Source organism: Ictalurus punctatus, unplaced genomic scaffold, assembly GCF_001660625.3.
Source record: "Ictalurus punctatus breed USDA103 unplaced genomic scaffold, Coco_2.0 Super-Scaffold_197, whole genome shotgun sequence".
NCBI classification, from domain to species: domain Eukaryota; kingdom Metazoa; phylum Chordata; class Actinopteri; order Siluriformes; family Ictaluridae; genus Ictalurus; species Ictalurus punctatus.
Window position 1 is genome coordinate 471,499 of NW_026521094.1, and position 5,000 is coordinate 476,498.

Here is a 5,000-nt window from a genome sequence, read left to right on the forward strand (position 1 = left end):
AGAGGAGGGTCAGCGCTCGTTTGCATGTATTAGCTCTGGAATTGCCACAGTTATCCAAGTAACGTGTGGAGCGATCAAAGGAACCATAACTGATTTAATGAGCCATTCGCAGTTTCACTGTACAGTCCGTGTGCACTTAGACCTGCATGGCTTAATCTTTGAGACAAGCATATGTTACTGGCAGGATCAACCAGGTAGCGCCGGGAGCCCCGGGTGGGTGGGGGTCACGCCGCGCGGCCCGCCGCCCTCCCCCGGCGCGGGGGCGGGCGGACGAGGGCCGGCGGCGGACGCGCTTTTTTTTTTTTTCTCTCTCGCTCGGTCGGGCTGGCGGACCTAGGAAAACTGTGATCCTCCGCGGGCGGGCCGGCCCGGGCGGCGCCCCCGTCCCCGGCGTGCCTGCGGTTGCCGGGGGGCCCCGGGCCGGCCGGACCCCGAAGCGTAGGGCCGACTGAGTCGGGACGTAGGGGACCGGCCGTATACGACTCTCTCCGAGAGGGGGGGCTCTCGCTCTCCCCGTCACGGCTCCGGGTCCGGGAGGACCCGTCGACGTTCGGGTTTCGCCGGGGAGACGACACGCGGGGCGGGGTAGCGACCGCCGTGCCCATAGCGGCCGAAGCCGGGCAGGAGCCTACCCCAGGCGTGCGACGTATTCGTATCTACCAGGGTTGAGAGAAAGACCGCGGAGCCGCCTCCGCGTTGGTCTCTTCTCTCGGGGGCGCGCGCACGGACCGTGGTCGGAAGTGCTCGGTTTCTTGCACCCCGGAGGGGAAAACCGCACTTGGCGCGGGCGAGAGCGAAAGGAAGAGGGCCGGGTCCTCCGGGAGGGCCCCGAGAAGAGACAGACGTCGAAGCCGCCTTCGCGGTCCCTTCTCTCGGACGGCGTCGCCCGGCACGACCGCCGCCACGAAGTGCTGGACCCCGTCGATTCCTACGATCGCTCACAAGCCCGACGGCACCCCTCCGCGAAACCCCACCCTCTGCGGACGCCGTCCGGACGAGGGGACGGGGCTGCGGGGGCGGCCCGGGGGGGCTGCGCGTCGGGTCGGGGGGGCGAAACGCGGAGAGGGCGCCCGGTCCTTGCACCCCGGAGGTGAAAAACGGCACTTAGGAAAAAGTTCAGGACTCTGAACGGACGACGGGCGAAAGCGGAACCGTCCTCCGTGGAAGGCCCACGCGAGACGGACGCGGAGGCCGCCCCTCCCGGTCCCGTCCCCGGGCCTCCCGCTCACCCCCTCGGACCTCAACACCACCGGGCACTCCGAGAGACGGGGGAGAGCGGAGCTCTGAAAACGGCGAAAATGGAAGAAATCAGAAGCTCCGCGGGCTATCCGGGGACCGGGGAGAGACCGCGGGAGCCGCCTCGGGCGCCTCTTCCCTCGGACGGAGTAGCCGGGCATAACCGCCATCCCGGAGTGCTTGGACCCCGTCAATTCCTACGATCGCTCATGAGCCCGACGGTACCCCTCTGGAAACCACCCCGAGTGAGGGTCCTCCGGCCGAGGGGCGAGCCCGAAGAAGTGCACTCCGGCCGGGATGCGGGATCGGGGGAGAGCGCCTGGTTCTCACGCCCCGACGGTGAAAACCTCACTTTGAAAAAATTTCGGACTTAGAAAAATTTTCGGACTTAGAAAAATTTTCGGACTTAGAAAAATTTTCGGACTTAGAAAAATTTTCGGACTTAGAAAAATTTTTCGGACTTAGAAAAATTTCCGGACTTAGAAAAATTTTCGGACTTAGAAAAATTTCCGGACTTAGAAAAATTTTCGGACTTAGAAAAAAAAAAACCCCACCGGAGACACTGAGCACCACCAGGGGCTTCAGCTATGGGCTTCCCCAGGCACAGTGCACTATTTTCGGGCAAAATGGTCAACCTCCACAGACATTTCCCTTGAACCGAGCTCCATCAGGGGCATCAGCTATGGGCTTCCCCAGGCATGATGCACTATTTTCGGGCAAAATGGTCAACCTCCAGAGACATTTCCCTTGAACCGAGCTCCATCAGGGGCATCAGCTATGGGCTTCCCCAGGCATGATGCACTATTTTCGGGCAAAATGGCAGACTTCCAGGGACATTTCCCTTGAACCGAGCTCCATCAGGGGCTTCAGCTATGGGCTTCCCCAGGCATGATGCACTATTTTCGGGCAAAATGGCAGACTTCCACAGACATTTCCCTTGAACCGAGCTCCACCAGGGGCATCAGCTATGGGCTTCCCCAGGCATGATGCACTATTTTTCGGGCAAAATGGCAGACTTCCAGAGACATTTCCCTTGAACCGAGCTCCATCAGGGGCTTCAGCTATGGGCTTCCCCAGGCACTGTGCACTATTTTCGGGCAAAATGGCAGACTTCCACAGACATTTCCCTTGACCCGAGCTCCATCAGGGGCTTCAGCTATGGGCTTCCCCAGGCATGATGCACTATTTTCGGGCAAAATGGTCAACCTCCAGAGACATTTCCCTTGAACCGAGCTCCATCAGGGCATCAGCTATGGGCTTCCCCAGGCATGATGCACTATTTTCGGGCAAAATGGCAGACTTCCAGGGACATTTCCCTTGAACCGAGCTCCATCAGGGGCTTCAGCTATGGGCTTCCCCAGGCATGATGCACTATTTTCGGGCAAAATGGCAGACTTCCACAGACATTTCCCTTGAACCGAGCTCCATCAGGGGCATCAGCTATGGGCTTTCCCCAGGCATGATGCACTATTTTCGGGCAAAATGGCAGACTTCCAGAGACATTTCCCTTGAACCGAGCTCCATCAGGGGCTTCAGCTATGGGCTTCCCCAGGCACTGTGCACTATTTTCGGGCAAAATGGCAGACTTCCACAGACATTTCCCTTGACCCGAGCTCCATCAGGGGCTTCAGCTATGGGCTTCCCCAGGCATGATGCACTATTTTCGGGCAAAATGGTCAACCCTCCAGAGACATTTCCCTTGAACCGAGCTCCATCAGGGGCATCAGCTATGGGCTTCCCCAGGCATGATGCACTATTTTCGGGCAAAATGGCAGACTTCCAGAGACATTTCCCTTGAACCGAGCTCCATCAGGGGCTTCAGCTATGGGCTTCCCCAGGCACTGTGCACTATTTTCGGGCAAAATGGCAGACTTCCACAGACATTTCCCTTGACCCGAGCTCCATCAGGGGCTTCAGCTATGGGCTTCCCCAGGCATGATGCACTATTTTCGGGCAAAATGGTCAACCTCCAGAGACATTTCCCTTGAACCGAGCTCCATCAGGGGCATCAGCTATGGGCTTCCCCAGGCATGATGCACTATTTTCGGGCAAAATGGCAGACTTCCAGGGACATTTCCCTTGAACCGAGCTCCATCAGGGGCTTCAGCTATGGGCTTCCCCAGGCACTGTGCACTATTTTCGGGCAAAATGGCAGACTTCCACAGACATTTCCCTTGACCCGAGCTCCATCAGGGGCATCAGCTATGGGCTTCCCCAGGCATGATGCACTATTTTCGGGCAAAATGGTCAACCTCCAGAGACATTTCCCTTGAACCGAGCTCCATCAGGGGCATCAGCTATGGGCTTCCCCAGGCATGATGCACTATTTTCGGGCAAAATGGCAGACTTCCACAGACATTTCCCTTGAACCGAGCTCCACCAGGGGCTTCAGCTATGGGCCTTCCCCAGGCACTGTGCACTATTTTCGGGCAAAATGGTCAACCTCCAGAGACATTTCCCTTGAACCGAGCTCCATCAGGGGCTTCAGCTATGGGCTTCCCCAGGCATGATGCACTATTTTCGGGCAAAATGGTCAACCTCCAGAGACATTTCCCTTGAACCGAGCTCCATCAGGGGCATCAGCTATGGGCTTCCCCAGGCATGATGCACTATTTTCGGGCAAAATGGTCAACCTCCAGAGACATTTCCCCTTGAACCGAGCTCCACCAGGGGCTTCAGCTATGGGCTTCCCCAGGCATGATGCACTATTTTCGGGCAAAATGGCAGACTTCCAGGGACATTTCCCTTGAACCGAGCTCCACCAGGGGCTTCAGCTATGGGCCTCCCCAGGCACTGTGCACTATTTTCCGGGCAAAATGGCAGACTTCCAGGGACATTTCCCTTGAACCGAGCTCCACCAGGGGCTTCAGCTATGGGCCTCCCCAGGCACTGTGCACTATTTTCGGGCAAAAATGGCAGACTTCCAGGGACATTTCCCTTGAACCGAGCTCCACCAGGGGCTTCAGCTATGGGCTTCCCCAGGCATGATGCACTATTTTCGGGCAAAATGGCAGACTTCCACGGGACATTTCCCTTGAACCGAGCTCCACCAGGGGCTTCAGCTATGGGCTTCCCCAGGCATGATGCACTATTTTCGGGCAAAATGGCAGACTTCCACAGACATTTCCCTTGAACCGAGCTCCACCAGGGGCTTCAGCTATGGGCTTCCCCAGGCATGATGCACTATTTTCGGGCAAAATGGCAGACTTCCACAGACATTTCCCTTGAACCGAGCTCCACCAGGGGCTTCAGCTATGGGCCTCCCCAGGCACTGTGCACTATTTCGGGCAAAATGGTCAACCTCCAGAGACATTTCCCTTGAACCGAGCTCCACCAGGGGCTTCAGCTATGGGCTTCCCCAGGCACAGTGCACTATTTTCGGGCAAAATGGTCAACCTCCAGAGACATTTCCCTTGAACCGAGCTCCACCAGGGGCTTCAGCTATGGGCTTCCCCAGGCATGATGCACTATTTTCGGGCAAAATGGTCAACCTCCAGAGACATTTCCCTTGAACCGAGCCTCCCACCAGGGGCTTCAGCTATGGCTTCCCCAGGCACTGTGCACTATTTTTCGGGCAAAATGGCAGACTTCCAGGGACATTTCCTTGAACCGAGCTCCACCAGGGGCTTCAGCTGTGGGCTTCCACAGGCACGGAGGACCGTTTCCGGGCAAAATCACGCTGCGGTGACTTGATTTTTAAAATGGTAGCTTTGCCCGATTTCGAGCGTCTTCCCCCGGCTTTGGGGAAATAAACGATCGAACGA

The 5,000-nt window shown here is 57.5% G+C and overlaps 1 non-coding gene across 1 annotated transcript in view; it reads right to left on the reverse strand.

Annotated features, from left to right (window-relative positions):
• Positions 1-197, reverse strand: part of LOC128631035 (18S ribosomal RNA) — a 1,871-nt gene extending 1,674 nt beyond the window's left edge. The window contains exon 1 of the ribosomal RNA XR_008395184.1: positions 1-197. This exon is cut by the window's left edge and continues 1,674 nt beyond it. This is a non-coding gene — a ribosomal RNA (18S ribosomal RNA).
• Between the last annotated feature and the right edge of the window lie 4,803 nt (positions 198-5,000).